This window comes from Danio rerio, chromosome 8 (assembly GCF_052040795.2).
Source record: "Danio rerio strain M-AB ecotype USA chromosome 8, GRCz13ab, whole genome shotgun sequence".
NCBI classification, from domain to species: domain Eukaryota; kingdom Metazoa; phylum Chordata; class Actinopteri; order Cypriniformes; family Danionidae; genus Danio; species Danio rerio.
The window spans coordinates 52,394,853-52,413,491 of record NC_141028.1 but is presented as its reverse complement, the minus strand read 5'-3'; the positions used below and the strand labels follow the sequence as shown (position 1 = coordinate 52,413,491).

At 37.3% G+C, this 18,639-nt stretch overlaps 1 protein-coding gene and 1 long non-coding RNA gene across 4 annotated transcripts in view; one reads left to right on the top strand and one right to left on the bottom strand.

Moving 5' to 3' along the window:
* Positions 1-18,639, bottom strand: part of grk5l (G protein-coupled receptor kinase 5 like) — a 785,510-nt gene that overhangs the window by 393,144 nt on the left and 373,727 nt on the right. The window lies entirely within an intron of this gene.
* LOC147835784 (uncharacterized) lies at positions 11,023-14,559 on the top strand. Of its 3 annotated transcripts, XR_015498468.1 has the most exons (4): positions 11,023-11,089; positions 11,861-12,068; positions 13,022-13,145; positions 14,418-14,559. It is a non-coding gene; the product is annotated as an uncharacterized LOC147835784 (long non-coding RNA). The 3 variants fall into 3 exon arrangements; XR_015498467.1 differs by lacking the exon at positions 14,418-14,559 and having other exon boundaries at positions 13,022-13,511; XR_015498469.1 differs by lacking the exon at positions 14,418-14,559 and having other exon boundaries at positions 11,681-12,068; positions 13,022-13,511.

Here is an 18,639-nt window from a genome sequence, read left to right as displayed (position 1 = left end):
TACAATTGGACTTCTGTGCTTGATGGCATAATGTTTTTCAATAGCTTGTTAATATTTACTGGTTGGGTAATAATTTTTTCAGAAGTTAAATGTCAAATGGAATTGTTTTTTTTTTTTTTTTTTTTATTTTTTTTTTAACTAAATTTACAAGCGTGTCTGGCCTATTCATTCATAAGGTCTTTGCAACAGAGTCAAGAGAGAGGGCGGGACCATCTCCAGTCTTTTAGCTCATTGGATGGAGACGCTTATCTTTACAGCTATTGGCTTAAGGAGTTTCAGTCAGGCCATGCAAAAGGTGCAAAAAGCCTGGCGGCCATTTTGTTGATCAAATTCAACATTGTTTGTGGCTGGAGCTGCTGCTCTGCTGAACACATTCCAGCAAACAATCTGTTAAACGATGGATAGCATGTGTACTGCTAGGAGAAGGTGAGGGTTCCGTTTTATTGCAATAGCTTTGGAGTTTGGCTTATATCTTGCTGGGAAATAAGGTTGAAGACACAGCAGATGCGTTGTGGAGGCTCTTTGAAGTGGAAAGTTTTGGTGTTGTTGTTTAAGCTGTTGATGAAATTGTTGGAGTTGTAGTTGTTTGAAATGGTAGCAATAGTAGTTGTTGTTGTTGTTGCTGTAGCTTGTATATTGTAGCTTGTAGATTGAAGCTTTTAGATTGTATATTGTAGATTGTAGCTTGAAGCTTTTGTAGCTTGTAGCACTTGTAGCTTTTGTAGTTGATGAGCAGAGCAGAGCGTTCTTCCAAATGAAGATCCTGAAGATTGTAGCTTGTTGCTGCTTTAGTTGTCCATGCTGGTTTAGAGTTTGTTCTTCAACGGAGCTAGCTACGGTGAAGCTGCTTCTTCCAAACGAAGATAAAGTGAACTGGAAACTTAGACTATTTATGGTGCCTTAGGGCTCATATGATTGGAAGATTAGTGATTAGCAAATGCGAGACTGGACGTGATAAATCATAAGCACGTGATCCTCTCGAAATTAGTTTATGAATAAACTTCACATATTTATAAAGGTTTATTAAATGAACACAAGAGCTAGTAGCTGAAAGGTGGATGACAGGTGAGTAGCAAGAAGATAGTATCTCAATAAGTGCATGAGCAGGTCACTGAATACGGGCAGCCTTCAACCAAAAAGATCAAAAGTCCAATGAAGACATCAACAGAGACGATCAAAAAGATCAACATCATGAAACTCTTCTGCTCACTCGCCACCAGCGAAAACATGGACGAGAGCCTGACAGGACACAGACAACAGTGAGAACAACGAACTGACAAAGTGAAACAGGAATGCCAAACATATATAGGCGCAATATTGCGCTGCACCTGTGATGCGCTGACGAAGTGTTTTTTCCTGTTATTTTATCCTAATTATAACAATTACAGTATAATAAACTACATTGTCAGAGGCAGGATTCAGAGTGTCTGAAAAGTTTCATAAAACTGCAAAGATGTGTCCATTTAAAAATTACACAATTGTTATTTCTGATATGTCAGTGTTATTTTATTTATACAGTAGGCTACTATGCATGGGCGGACTGGGTCAGGATATTCCACACCCACCCAGGGCATCAATTGGTAAATTAACTATTACAGGTGATAAGTTTGGTAAATTATTGGTTTAGGTTTTGTTTTGACTCCTTGTATGCCAATATTTTCCTATTGTATTTACTCTAACAATGTTAAGAAGACCTTGATTTGGGCTTTGAAGGGAATGGAAAACAACAATATAGATTGTTAGACTCTGGCCATGTAAAATAATTAATCATCTTTAAAAGCATAAATCAACCCCAAAAAATGAATTTATTTCTTATTATTACTTATTATTAAATTTCTTAAATTTATTTTTATAATCTTAGCTGCCTACAAATCTTTATGAGTTTCTCTCTTCTATAAAACACAATATATATTTTGAAGAATGATGAAGCGCAACATTGCAGTCAAGACAAACAGATTTAGACTATGGATATGTTTAATTCATTAATTGATTAAAAAATATATATCATTACTACACTGTTATTGTCACAATGTAGAACCAATGACACTGTGACTGACATACATCACATCACATTACACTGTGATACATAAAATACATACACTTACAAACATGAATCTTTGTTGTGTTAACTGTATTGTGCATGTGTGTGTTTGTGTAATGTGTATAGGTTGTTCTATTGTCAAAGTTAGTATTGTATTTGTGTAAATATCTCAATTTCCTGTCTAACAATTGCCCATATCATCTTCCCATTCACACTGAAATAAACATAGAAAGATTACATACACTTACCGGTTTCCTTTTATCAGCACTAAACCCGTTTACTTCGTCTTCTTGTAGGGTTAATGGAAACCTGTTTACATTTCAAACAAAGACATTTATACAGTCTTCACCTCAGAGCAGCCATTATGGGTGACATCATCGGGGTCACGACCCCCTGGTCAGTAATAAAAATCACTGTTCTGGTGTTCATATTTCTATTGGTTGTTTGTTATGTTGTATTTTGAGTTTTGTATGCATATTTATTTACTTATATTAATTTATACTTTTGTTTAATGTATTTTTATGTATTTTTTAATCTACTTATAACCCTACAACTTGTAAAATTGTTTATCCCATGGGCGGGGCCAATTATATAAAACAGCCCCAAACATTCATTCTGTGTGGGTTGTTGTTGGAGTAGACTGTGTTGTGTGGAAGAAAGAGCATTAATGTGGTAATTCAGATTTTGTTCAGGACTTTGTCTTGATTTAGCTGAACAATACTGTATATACTTTGTAGATATTGTATAGTTTATTTTTCTTTATTGTTATTTTGTCAATTTACCTTCTTACAGTATTTTTTTCTTTCACTTCTTATCAAATTTTATGTCCACATACTTGCATATACTATTTTCAACTAATACAAAGTAACTTTTTTTTTCTTTTTTTTTTCTTATTCTTAGAATGGCATCACCGTACAGTCGCCCACCACCAATGCATGATACATGTGTTAAGATGCATAGTAGCCAAAAGGCTTTGACATTTGTTAAAAATGAAAACAAAATACTGATTGACTCCTACAAAGTCACATCTTTATATACCCTTACGGATGGCAAGACAGTATATCTGTCCATAAAAAAAGTCACTATCTCCAACAAATATGGGCGGCCATGTTTATTTATCAATAAAGGCACCATGAAATTTCGGACTGCTCCACTTCATAAATGAGGAGGCTAAAAGAGCTACAAGGGAGGCCCTGTGTCTTCCTTCACAACTTAAAACTGGAGAGGAAGAGGATATCTTTACTGAAACTGGAAACTGAGTGTACGGGGCAGTTAGAAAAAGTAAGTGAATCAATTCATTAATTTCCTTTTCAGCTTTTTTTCCTTAATCTGGGGTCGCCACAGAAGAAAGAACCACCAACTTATCCAGCATACGTTTTACGCAGCGGATGCCCTTCCGGCTGCAACCCATCTCTGGGAAACATCCATACACACTCATACACTACGGACAATTTAATTGTTAAATTAAATAATTTTAGCCTACCCAATTAACCTGTACCGCACATCTTTGCACTGTGGGGGCAACCGAAGCACCTGGTGTCATGAATCACGACTGAACCCAAATTCAAGTAAACAATAATTTTATTGTAACACGAAAGCCTGAAGCAGTACAGGCAGAAATAGTTTGTAAATGGAATGCTGTCATCTGGTGGAAGAAAGGAAAGTCCAATGATGAATAATTCAGCACTCAACATGGACAGCCTTACGAGACAGAGACACAGACATGAACAACAACGAACTGACAATGGGCCCGTTTCAGAAAGGAGGTAAGGTAAAAACTCAGAGCATTTTAACCCTGAAATGAGAGAAACTCTGGGTTTTAAATTTCAAAATGGCAGGTTTGTTAAACTCATGAAAGCAGGGTAAGTCAAGCCTGTTTCTGAAAGAGAGGTAACTTTAACAGAGTCCTGATCAGGTGAAGGTTTTATTCTGTAAAATCTGAGTTACTTTTAGAGTCCCCTTTTTTTTTAAAGACGAAGTGGTATTCCTCGCCTTAGCCTTCTGCTGCCCTAGGCAGCTGCCTAGGTCGCCTCTATGGATGTGCCAGCCCTGACTGTAACACAGATGTTTTGGTCAGCCTTTATGATGCAAGCTGAGATTGCATCACTCAGCGATGCAATGTCAGACACAATGCACTCAATGGAGTGAGTGACTTCACTGTGACTGGTAGGAGTGCATTAAAAAGCCTTGGATGCAGCTCCGCACTGCACCAGGTCTGCATCCAGACCCCTCTCTTTGTTGTCATCTCAGGACTTAAAACCCACGTGTTCATTGTGTGTCAGTATTGTCTTCTGAGGTGCAAGTACATTTATTAAGTAAAGAAAAGATTCATGTAGTTTCTTCTATCTCATTAAATTCTGTTTTACTGTTGATATTGGCGCCCTTTTAATCAGGAATTGACGATTTTGTTCTCTTTGACTCGTTTGAAAATGCTGCATTTGCACATCTTTTATGCGTTATTCCAGTTTTGCACATACATTTTATAAATATTTTTGGATGGAAACATGGCTATTGCCTACATTTCAGTCACACAAAGAACAAAGTCACGTATGAGAATGGCTTGTCCTTTTTTAATAAATAATTAGCTCACCCAGTGCATCATAGTCCTCCTCCTCACTGCATTTATCAGCTTGAACAGAGGCATCATCAGAAAATATGTCTGAAAAACACAATGTAATTTTTTATTTGCTACCCACTGTGTCACCCCATAATGTAATTATTCTGTGTAGTAAATAAAATAGTACAAATGCTCATATTTTACCACCCCCACATTCTTTGATATCTGCTTTAGATACATGTAAATTGATAAAGATTAAAAATCAAATACTTGTGCTTGATGATTTTGGTCCAAAACTCATGTGTACATAAATTACCTTTAATTAAGTGAGCTACATATAAGCAACACATTTACCCTCGGTTTTACAGACAAGGTATAAGCCTAGCCCTAGACTAAAATGTAAATCTGAGATTGTACAGCACCGTTCTTTTAATGACTCCAATAGTCAAAGCCATTATTTAAACTGGTGTAGGATGCAACACACAATAGCACTAGCAATAAACACACATGGGGCATACATACCGACTGAAGGACGAAGTGTGTTGAAGTTCTTGCCTCTTAGGATTTCTGTGCCTTGTTCCATTGCAAACAGAAGCTTACTAATTTTAGCAATTTGGAAGGTTTCATCAGTCTGTCTGTAAAACTTGTTATGAACATGGATGTCATGTCCCATAAACCTTGCCACTTGTTCCAGCTCTTGGTCTGTAAGGTCCAAAAGTTGGCAGAGAGTGGCGACCTGTTTATGTAATTTTGTCGACCGAAGAAGTTCCGGGTTTTCAATTTTATTCTTTTGCGTATTTTCGCAAGAACTCACATCCACATATGTTTGTCATGACACCAGGTCTTGCAAATAAGTAGGGATTGTCAGGTGGCACACCAGCTCCTTCTCTCCTTTGAACCAACAAACTGATGGACTCCTGCATTCCCTCTCTTGCTCCTAATTTCGATCCAAGTTAGTATTTTACTCGACTCCTTTTTTAGCGGTGACAAAGTACTATAAATATCCTCGTTAACTGATTTCGTGGTTGCTTTCTTGTATGTTTCGAGAGTCAAACGAATGCTTCACCTTTGTAACTTGCACCCAAACAGCGTCATTTAATGCTTTGTATGCTCCCAAATTAATTTGCTTTTTCAGTTTGTCTCTTGCTTGGTCTTCAACCATCCTAAGATAGTCTCTTAGAGCAATCACATTTTTGGTGAGGGGTTGTCATCATATTTGTTCCATTTTTTTTCTTGGATGGTTTGGTGCGCAGTGATTTGTTCCTCCAGTTTTTCTCCAAAAGTTCAAAGAATTTCTTTGATTTCTTCTCTGACAGATCATCATTCATAAGAGCCTGCCCAATCAGGACCTCCACAGCTCTTTTTAAACAGAATTCAATTTTGACAGCAGTTGAAGGCTTTCCATATTCATTCTTGCCTGGACTAAATTTGGTAAGTTTCTTTGCGACATTTACTACAAATTCAAACCTTGCCGGTGCGCACAAATGCTCCAGCCCTTTGACACTTTTGTCCATTTCCTGGGCCACCAAAACAAATCGCCAGAGTTTTCTCATTTTTTGAGCGATGTACTGGTGCCTCGACTTGACACGACCATGTTTTCCATACAGTGATTCTCCATATTTGCAAATTAAGGAATCTTTTCAAATGTGAAATGACACATTATCCTGCCTCATTGCTTTAATTATCTTCACAGAGGATGCTGCGATTGGAAGAAGACATGCAGCACGGGATTGTACTCTTCCTCTTGTTTGTTTTTTGTCATCAGACTGATCCTTCAAACTGGATTTTTTTTATCTTACATGATGCCTGATGCCTCCAAAGATCCTTCTTGCTAAACATGCCGAAACAGAAAGAACACAGCAAGTCATCACTAACAGAGGCATTAACTGAGGGCTGTTTCCAAGTTATAATTTCTCCTGACCCTTTTTCTAAAACTACTGAATTATGTTTAAAGTCTCCCTTGTTCCTAAGCTGTTCCAAGAGAAGTTTGCGATCTTTGGATCCTAATGGGAAACTAAAAGCATTTGCCACATCTTTAATATCTATATGTTTATAAGTGTCTGGAGATCTTGGCTTGTGGTTTGTTGCAGTAGAGACAATAATGCTTTTTATCCCATGCACTTTTAAGGCCTTCTCTTTTAGTGGAGGTTTTTACGGTTATAGTTGTTTTTTTTGGTGTCGACGTGTCTTTTACTATAATTTCGGGTGTTCGTTTCTTCATTAAAGCCATTCTTTCTTACACTCAGATTTAAATCTTCATCCTCACTGGACTGATTAAGTATTCCTTTGTCAGGGCTGGAAAACTCTTCTCCACTGCATGAATTCTTACTTGGTTTATAATCAGGATCTGAGCCACAACAGCTGGAAATCTCTGACTCGGAAGACTCCATAACTTCTGATTTATCCTAATCTGACTGTATATCATCTGACTATAAGTAAAATACAATCATAAGGTCATTTAAGAGACACTTTACCATCATTTATAGATGTTATTTGACTCTCTAATATTAAAGTTCAACAGTAGCTTAAACACTTAGCAATAAGGGTTATTAGCTGACTACTAAAACTAACAATAAACACTTCTACAGCATTTATTAAGATTAAGTTTCTATTGACATCAAGAATTACTAATACACAGGTGTCAAAGTCAATTCCTGTAGGGCTGCAGCTCTGCAGAGTTTTGCCCCAACCCTTATCAAACACAGCTGATCCTGATAATCGAGGTGTTTAAGATTCTTTTGATCAACTCGATTTTTTGGATCAGCTGTGTTTTGATTAGGGTTGGAGCAAAACTGTGCAGAGCTGCGGTCCTCCAGGAATTGACTTTGACACCTATGTACTTGCGTATCATTAAAACTAGAAAAGTAAAGTTCGTAGACAAACTTTATGGTGTCTTGAGAAAGCCTAGCCTTAAAGTTTGAAGTAGCTTTAAAATTGAAATAATTGAAGTAGTTTTTAAGAAGTATGAAACAATAGACGTTTTACGCAAAAACTGGAAGTACGTCAACAATGTGTAAACCCAGCTAGAGTGTTTTCGGCGAGCCCGAGTTGTCTTCCGAAGTTCACCAGCGCCGATGTGGTGAAGAGTGTGGAGATGCATTCGTCCACTAAAGGGAAACAAACTGGACAAGGGATATAAATTCTTCCATGAAGAGTTTATCCACAATTACTAGAAGTTACTACAATTATTACAGTTACTACAGTTACTACATAATTACTACAATTCGATATCTCGGTGCATCATGGTGCATTGATGATGCTTTCTATTTACAGTGTTATATTTTAGGGGGGAGGCTATAACAAGCTGTCTGTATAAACACACAGACACACAGAACCACACTGTCTCTCATTCAAACATATACACAAACATAGACAGCACCAAACAAATAAACACACACACACTTAAGCCCTCGCAACAGGGAGAGCTTGCGCTGAGCGGAGCAGAAAAGAAAAATAAGCATTTTTCTGACGGTCCCCTACTGAGAGCTCCTCTCAGCACGAGCTCTCCCGTCTAAACACATATTGCGAGGGCTGAAATGGAGCAGTGCTCGTAATGTCGAGCAAACAAAAAAAAGAAAGACAGATGTGAAACATAACCAGCTTTGTCTTTTTGTAGGAAACACGCTTTAGATCTTTTTAGGGTAAGAGGTTTTTGAGTTATTGCCGTCTATAACTGAATGTGTGTCAAGAATATCGAAAACAAAACTAACTGAACTGCGCTTATTTCTGGCGCCCCCCTGGATATACAGCACCCTTAGCATTTGCCTATGGTGCCTATGCCACGGACCGGCCCTGAGTTGGCTGAGTGTTGTAAATACTCGCGCTCACCTCCCTCGCGACAGAGCGCATAGGAGATAAATGACGTCAGTACATAATGACCGGTTATGATTATTACTGAAATATTAATCGGCCAACAATGAACAGTTGTATTTTTATTTATAGGGGTTATATATATATATATATATATATATATATATATATATATATATATATATATATATATATATATATATATATTTTTTTTTTTTTTTTTTATTAGGGTTAGTGCAGCAAATGTATTGCTCATTGTTAGTTCATGAATTTAAAGGGATGAACCTAAAAATGAAAATTGTCACTAGTCAGCATAAAATGGAGGTTGAGATTGTCCTTTTTTCTGACATATCCGAGTGAAATGGCTTGAGAAATGAAAAAAGTTGACACAGGCGTTGGTGCAGATGAAAAGTAAAACAAAATAAATAAATTATATATATATATATTTATTTGCGGCTTGTGTTTCCTCTTCCTTTCTTGCTTTTGCTCTCTAGAGGTATTCCAGTTAAATTAGTTATCCCAAGAATGTTATATATATATATATATATATATATATATATATATATATATATATGGCTACATACATGAAAAACTTATATTTGACAAAATCTTTTAAAAAATAATTTTACAAGAACAATAATATTAAAGTTTAAAGTAAACCTCAATTCATATTTTATGTATTTGAATTACATTAATAGATTTTCTTTGATAATTTGTTGGTTAGCATGAATTTAAGATTTGCATGATAAAATTACATTAACTTACTACTAACCTGTGGAAAGGCTGTCATCAAAATGGTGAACTCCTTTTTTTCTCGAGTTGGGTCTTGTGACTGTTTACATGGTTCCCTTAATCTAATAAGAGAATAATATGATTCAGGTGTTTATTTGAGTGGCTTTTTGAATGTTCCTTTCATGATCCCATCTTTCATGTTATAGTACACAGATCGATTAATGTCATTGCGTCACCACGTTATCCATGTTTCCTCCAGAGTTTCATGTAATTTCATGCGTTTCATTTTTAATTTTTCAACTTTAACTGCAGTTTTATTTTCATTTAGGAAAATTTCATTCATGCCCATGACAAACTGAGGTATTTAATGTGAGCATTAAGTAAGGACTGGCGGAAGAGTGCTCTTTTAATGGAATTTGATACCGCACGTTGAATAGAAAGAAAAAAACCTGTGCATTTCGCAACGCAGGTGTCTGTGGTCCTAAGGTAATCAAAAATCACTGTTTAAATGGTAGTGTTGACTCCTAATCAGAGTATTGCCTTAATCATATTAAAATCTTAGCATTGGTGTCCATGTATGTACTCCTTGAAAGAGCCAGATGATGTCGCAAGCTTTCAGAGACCGTGCATTCCTCTGCCTTAAGGGTGCTTTCACACCTGTGAATCGATTCAGTTTTTCCGAAACAGAGATTACAGTTGTTATATTGTTGCTCTTTGCTCTTGGAGTGGTTCGCTTTCACACGGCTAAGTTTCTAATCGGACCAAAAGAGCTAAAACAAGTCACGTGCGAGTAAACTCTCTTCACATTGGTCATAGTGTCAGGGTTTATTTTGCAGTGTCCCACTAAGCTGTCAGGAGAGGTGGTGGTTTGGTGGTGATTGACAGGGTGGGCGCGCGACGTGTCTGAGGAGAGATGCGGTGGGGAGGGGTGAGAAGGGTGCGCGACAATGCCTATTTGAGGACCGGGAGGGAGACGCGAGATTACCGGGAGATCATCACTCGTTTGCGGGCATCTGGAGACTTGCGAAACTTTCCGCCCTACTCATAATTGTCTCTTCATATAGCCGTAAGCCTATTACATGTCCATAAAACACTGTGATATAACCGCGCTCGGATCGGATCGCTTTCTCACTACAATCGAACCGCTCCAGGGTTTGTTTCAATCGAGCCGAGACCACCTCATTCAAGCGATCTCGGAGCGATTACTTTGGTGTGGAACAGAGCGCGATTGCCCTGTTCACATATGCCAAACGAACCGCGCTAACTGGGCAAACGAGATAGGTTCCGAAACAAAAGTGTAGGTGTGAAAGCACCCTAAGTTGATTCCATGAGCCCTCAAATGTTGAAAAATTACGTTTGACGTGTTTCGGAAAAAAGTCGATCACTGTATGGACTGTACTGTGTGCTTTGCATGTGTCTGTTCCCTAAGCAACAAGAACAAACGCCTGACATCGACTGTATTCCTGTTGTTTAGAATTAAATGTTTAGAAACGGTTGGACAACGCGTATTTGCCTTTCATGTACCCTTGATGCTTCTTATGTCCTGTTGCAGCACCAGTTGCACAGGAATTCCTATGCAGATTTGGTCCAGTATATAACTGTTACAAAAGTACCGCTACCTACTGCGTCACCGCATCACCAATAAGTGAATTTGAAAGGATAATTGAATTCCCTGAACAGTTATGTTATAAGAGGCTTTTCCACTGGATGAATGTTAAAGGTGAGGTAAGCAAGTGTGACACCCCAAATATTGGTTTGCCACAATTGAAGATATTAATGATATGCATGTGTAAATGTATAAAGGGAATGGTGGTTCCGCCAGAGCGATAGAGGGCGCTAAGAGAGCACAGTGCGTGATTCAGCCTTTTTTGGACTGCTCGATAGCCCTGTAACATGGAGAGCTGATCACACGCATATATTTGTCTTGTGTTTATTCCACCATTTAACAGGTTAGTTGACTGTTCTAAGTGTCAATCTGTATTGATATGGAAAGAATACATGTTTGTGCATATTAAGTCTTAGGAAAAGATTTGTGTTTGATTACATTTACATGTTTAATAAGGGTTTAAAATCGCGATGTTTACCCGCGATTTAAGGGGATTTATATCTACTCAAATAGTTTAATAAAGGTGAATATGCTTGTATATACATGTATTTCAGTTCTAATTATGTTTAGTTTGCTTTAAAAAGTGCATGTGAGTGATCTATATGGGCAAAACATTCAGAGAATGTCAAGTTTAAAGCATTTTTGGCCAATTAAGTTAATTTGATTCATGTGACACTGAATAGTGTGTGAATACAGATGTACTACACAGCCATTGGCTGATGAATATATTTGTCAAAGAAATGCTGTTTATTAAGGAGGCTGAAACAGTCAATATGTATATACAGTAAATGCTATAGCAATGTATTTTAGATATTGCAAGTCTTGCCATTTGAATTTGATGTGAACATGTTGAGAGAAAAAAAGATAGCCCAGTGACATGGAGGGCTGTTCACACGCATATATTTGTCTTGTGTTTATTCCACCATTTTAACAGATTGCTGGGATCGCTAAACTGTCAGCTGATACAGGAGTCCTGGACCCACTACACAAGTTTTGCCAATGTTGACATTTCAAATCACCAAAACAAAAAGTCTGACTCAGTGTCAGTGAAGTCCTGTGTCAGGTTAAAAAAAAGCCACTATATTATGATACTTACCTGTGTGTCATTTTCCAGGTAGAAGTGCCCAGAATGACTCACGCACACATACCGATTCTGGACCTGCGGATGAAATGTTGCTCCGTTTTACAATGTCTCACTGTGGCGGGAAGAAGCACTAAATGAGCTCTAAGTCGGGGACATCATTGAGCTCAGTCACCTAAAAATAAACACAAGACCAGATGGAAGAGGACAATTTGACTTATCCAATCACACAACTTTTAAGGTGCACATCACTCATCCACACACATTTAAAATTGTTAGCCTCCAAGAGAAAGAAAAAATTATTTAGAAGTAAAATTATATGAAATTGTTGCCTTAATAATGATTACAGTAGTGTCAGAAGTAGTGAATAAAACACATCACAAAAGGCTGTTTGATGCAAATGACCAAAGTACAAATAAAACTTTTACTTAGTTTTTTTTTTTGAATAACTTATTGGAAAATGTATTATTAGAAAAAAATATTTTTCTCCTAATAAAATGTAGAACATCTGTGTAGGTATAGTGTTTCCACAGTCAAATAAATGTGCAACGTGATGTAGGAGGATTAAAACAACCACTCACCTTCTGTGACCATCTGCACCTCAAAAATGTTTTTTTCAAGTTTAAAAACATTTTTAAAACAGTGCATGTCTGTAATAAAGAAATCGCTAAATGCATCACCACAAACCCATAGTGTCTGTACAATTATAAAATATTTTTCCCCAGTTTGAGGATGTTAAATCAGGTGTATTTTGTACATTTACATAACGGATATCCGTACATCAATGGATATTAATGTGTATCCTGTCACAAAAAACAGTGCAAAGCTAAACACACGCTGTTAGCATGAGGAATGACATTGTGTGCAACTCGTTGCAGAAAGGCTTGATGCGCATGTGGGAACAGTAGACGGAGAGAACTAGTTCATCTGTATAAGGCACAAGCAACAAAAACATCTACAGCTCAGCTTCAAATTTTCAGAAAAGTATAAATAATCTAATGGGTATTTTGAGCCAAAACTTTACCAATACATTCTGGAGGTACAAAAAGCTTATCCTGAATCTTGAAAAGAGGTAAAATATGTGCCCTTTAGGATTTAAAAAGATAACTTAATCCACAACGAAAACGGTTACTTTTATCAAATGTAAGTTGAATCTTTTATACTAACCATTTTTAAATTGTTTTTGTTTTTCAGCTTATTGATAGGCATATCCAGGAGGCAGTTCTTGAGATCATTGCAGTGTTAGAAATGCCCAATAAGCTCATCCTCCTGGACAGCCATATGGATGAATACATAGTGCCTGTACATTTCTATGCAGGTACTATTAAGTGGCTGGCAAACCAGCTCCCTCTTCAGTTAAAACTCAGGTACATCTGTGTAAGCGTCCTCCACAAGGAACCTACCGATCAGGTCCCATGGAGGATCTGCTGACCCCGATCAGGTTCATCCAAAAGACATTCAGGACCCAATGGACTGCATTTTCTATTGTTTGTAAAGAAAAGTTCAAGGGATGTTCATTAAACTTTCACCTAGTGTTGGGCGATATGCCGAATTTTCAGATCGCCCATATTGTCCACTTGTGAGATCGCCAATACACGATTATATCGCATGGGGGCGGGGCTGTTCAGTACAAAAGTTTCTTCTCATATATTTATTAAACGGTATTTATTATTTCCCTAACTGATTTACATTTCTATATAATTTACTTAGGTTACTTAATCATTTATTTAATCTTAATAATTTATTTAAATGAAATTATTTCTATCACGAGACATGAGTCAGCGGAAATTTCCCTCATCCTTAAGGTTGCAAAGATAGAGATTGTGAACAAGAAAAATGTCACATCACCGATTTGGCAATTTTTTGGTTATAAACCAAAAGCGACAGGCTCAGAGGATATTACTCAGGCAATCTGCAAATTTTGCAACAAGGTTGTGTCTGTAAGTGAGTCCCAAACAACAAACCTATTTGTACATCTGTGTACTCACCACCCCGCAGAGGCTGCAAAACTAGGACCAAAAAAAAGATGCATCCACAATCGCCAAAGATCCATGCCTGCCATCCATCTTCAGAGCTTTTGCAAAATCCACCAAATACAAGAAAAACAGTAAAAGATGGGCTCGGGCCACGGCCGCTGTGTCTAAGTATATCGCAAAAGAGATGGATTCCTTTCACACCGTTGAAAAGCAAAGCTTTAAAGAATTGCTTAATAATTGTAAGGCTGCACTCATGACATTTCTTCATTTGTCATTGAAATGACGCCATAGTAGCCTAGTTGGTAGATTTGTGTGAAAGACCTGCTGCCACAGCTGGAAAAAATCCTAGAGGAAACACTGTTATTTAATAAGTTAATGAGCCAAATATCGTTTTTAAAAATCGCCGATGGCCTCAGCTCTGAGCGACATTATTTTCTATCGTCGATACACAATACTATCGTCAATCGGCACAACCCTACTTTCACCTTTATAATTATGACATGTATAATGAATATAAATTAATTTTTGCATGCTTATCACAACTGCCAAGTGTCATGAAAGGTTTGGGACACCCTGATGTACTTTTTTTATATTAACAGATTTGTGTGTGTTAGGTGGGAAAGGGCCGTCATCGCAGCTTGCACCTATGGTATATGGTGTCCTCCACTATTCAGAGGACTTTGTGGGTTTGAGAGAGGTCTCGGGTCTGTTGGGAGCAAATTGTGGCGACTGACTTTTTTCCTCCTCCGTGTTTCCTCTGTTGTTGTTGTTTTCCACGTTGGTGCTTCCACACACGTTGTTTCTTCTATCATTAAACCACGGAGAAGCACCACTCTGTCGCAAGTTTAATAACATTAAACGGAATGCCACAATAAATCTGATCTGCCTGTTTATATGACAGTCACATTGTCACACATCCGAAGGACATATGAAGGAGGCCTGAAACCGATCTCTGAATATCCAAATGTATGTTTTTTTTTTTGTGTTTACACGGTCATAGAACAGATCTGATCTGTGTTGCATATGAGCAAAAAATAGGAATATACCCTTCGCCAAGCCCCGCCATCCTTAGTTACTGTTGCTACGCCTGTCAAGCTTTTGTGCCTGGCACGGATTTCTCAATGTGTGTGCGCCGGTTTCAGACATTGCCAGTGATATAATATCATTTTTGGCGAACAGGTGAGATATCCGAGAAAGCCAGGCAAAAAAGGACTGCAGTATGCATTACAGGGGTATAATCACGTCATAAAAGGCAACCGAATAGAGAATAATTTAATCAAAATTGAAGCTAGCTTAGCCTAGCCGCCTCATACGCTAACCATTCAACAGCTTGGCTCATGTTCAGCAGGAGAGTTGAAATTTAAACAATCTAATAACAAATGAAACCGTGATTTCTGTATTTTTAGCCAACAAGCCTGATAGATGAATAGTTGTGCAATGAAATATATTGTTACTAACCGACAAGGAAACATGCATGACAGTGCTTTTAAATAGTTCATTCATGGATCAGAAAGGGGAAACTGATGGATTTGAGGGAAACTGATGGCCGAATATTACCATCATTGACCCAAAACAATGTACAGTACAATGTACCTATTGTCATACTGTCAGTATGTTTGTTTGCTCTTTATAAATGACTAAAAAACAGCTGGGGGTAAGGTATATTGATCGTAAGTGCTCAGTTTGTGATTATATCTCCGTTTTGTTGCATTGATTTGTAATTTCAAATATTCTTAGCTTGAAATAGATGGAAATATGAAGTTCAGTAAAGTAAGCAACAGATTCTCAGATTCCTATTTTCCGGATCAAGAACTCATGTTATTATGACCAATTTGCTATTAGTATGACTAAGTTATGGCGACGGCTTAAACAGAGCATTACTCACAAAATCCAGCGGAAAAAAAGGAATAAGACAGCTGTGAAACATAACCAGCTTTGTGTTTGTGTAGGAAACAGATTAGATCTGTTTAGTGTGAGGTGTGTGAGTTATTGCCGTCTGTCTATCACTGAATGTGTCAGGAATATCAAAACAAAACCAACTTGGCTCCGCTCCTTTAGCGCCCCTCATACAGCTTGATCCACGCTGGCATTTCTAAGTTTTAGGTTTTGAAAAGGGAAAAAATTCCACCATCCTGTCCAAACTTTAAGGATACCGGGTATCAGATTCGCACAATCCATATGCACTCGCTCGAAAGCTTGACAGAGCCCCTGCGCAAACCTATTGTTGCTAAGCCACGATTGGTGGGTGGTGGTTTTTGGCCGTGGTTTAGCGAAGGGTTAATTGAATCACATATAACTGGCAGTGTAAACGGGGCCTAAGAGTCGAGGTTTGTTCATGGCTTCCCTGCGATGTGGCCAGGGCTAGACTCTGGCTGCGGGCGGTTGGTTGGCCATCAGCTACAAATTATGTCTTTTGCACATTTAATGTTATAACATGACTTTGTAGGGAAAAAAAAACCCATATTATAGCCAAGAGCACCAAATGTGCCATAGTAGGAACATTTCTTTCACCAATTTTGGAGCATTTATTATAAAAGTAATAATAAATAAAAGTAAAAGAGCACCATAGGCAACGAACCCAGATTACATAATTTAAAACAATGGCAGCATCCATGGTCCAAAATAATTGCACATTTCACACAGAGGCATCCTTTACATTATTTTAAGTCATACATGCCTTGATACCCACAGTTCCTTTTAATTTCTAAACGAAAAGTCTAAAAGATGTCATTTGGACAACTGTACTAGTCAGAATGTGAACACTGTGAACAATTTCTACTTATCTAAACTTTAGATTTCAACTTTTTAAACATTTTAAAAGTAGTTTTAAACTCATTTTAGATTTTATACTGTTTCAGTATTTAATATATCTAGCATTTAAAGGAAAAGTCTAAAAGATGCCATTTGGACAATTTTACACAATGTGAACGCTGTAAACAATTTCTACTTTTCTAAACTTTAGATTTCTACTTGATGTGTGAGTGTGTGTGTGTGTGTCCGCACACATGCGTATGAGTCCATGTGAGTATGTATGTATGTGTGAGTGTCCGCGCACTTGTTTTAAATAAAGGTAAACGCTGAATACGTTTTTATGAAAGTTACTTGGCAGGGGTATTTTTGTGGAATTTCCACACAGTGACCCTACATTTTTTTGTAATTTTTAAGGTATAAAGGTGTCTTTTTCCTCAAACACCAACACTGCTCTAAATGCCATGGGGTTGCTAATGATTGAGCTGCAAGGGCTGACTTCAGAAGAGGATAAGCTGCATGAACCACCTAGCACAGGTGTGACCAACCCTGTTGCTGGAGAGCCACACTTCCTGCAGATTTCAGTTGCTACCCTTATCAAACACACCTGAAGCAATTAATTAGGACCTGAACACGACATGATAATTACAGGCAGGTGTGTTTGATATGGGTTGCAACTGAAATCTGCATGAAGATGGCTCTCCAGGAATAGGGTTGGCCACTCCTGGCAGAAAACAACGCAGGGATCAGGCAAGCAGCAATTTAGACAATATATTTGATGAAATTGCAAATGAGCAAGTATCAGCTGCTCTGACCCCATCAGCTGTAGGCTTTACAGCACAATTAGAGACATATTTTGTTGAGCCCCCAATGGCCCGTGAGGACTGCAGTACTGGGAGGTTAACAAAGTGAGGTTCCCTTCTCTGGCCAAAATGGCAAACAAATACCTCTCAGCACCGTGCAGGAGTGTGGACAGTGAACGACTGTTTAGCTCCGTTTCACACATTGTACATGAAAGCAGAAACAGCTGAACACCTGAGCATGCAGAGAAGATTCTGTTCATTAAAAAAAATCTACCTCTTACAAAACGCATCGGCTAATTCAGAGGCTGCAACGTTGTTATTAGACATTTAACAACATAATGTGTTGATTTGTTTAATAGTTTTAATCATGCACATTGTCTAATTATTGTGTACCTAAAGGCAGCTGTTTTGGGACTTTGTGTAACTGAATGCTAATAAGTGATAATTCTGCTCACTTTTTGTTGTTTGGCTTGTTAACTATGCACCACTTTTTGTTTCCTTTATCTGGTTATGTTTACATTTTGTGATAACATTGCAAATGTCAAGTGATGACATTGTCTTTTTTGTTAATAGCCTTCTGTTAAAGATTTTTGTGTTTATTTTTGCTACAGGCAAAAAATAAAATCTCCTTTCAAAGTAGTTACACTTCATTGAAACGAAATCTAAGACGTATCGGTACTCTGTATGGGCGAGTACACAAATTAAAATACTCATACTCAAATCGGTTTGTAAAAAAAAATCAGTTCATCCCTAATGAGAATCCATCAATATTTAACCAAATTTGAAGACTAACAGAAAAATCCAGGCTTTTCAAGTCAAACTATAATTTATAGACTGAATTAACCCTGTAAATATGGCAGAATAACGAACAGGAGGTGTAAAATGCAAGTACAATAGACTGAGGACAAAAAAGTCATACACCATCCGATATAATTCCCTCAAAGGACTAATTTAATGGTAATGCTAATTAACGATTCATTCATGTTTCTCAAAAACAATAATTTTATAACTTGCTTATATCTAAAGAATATTAGGACAAAAGAAGGTACAATATATAACTTTTAAATGTAAAAGATATCAACTAAAATTATAAATGTATTGGTAGTGCTAAAAACCCAAAACAACATAATTTTCTGATGAGCATACAATCATAATTTATCACACTAGTGACCAACAAAATATATTAATTACTCATTTAATGAGAATAACTCATTGATAATATTTTAATTAAATATGATCTTAGAAATATTTTATTGTACTACATATAATACATTTTAAAGAGCAA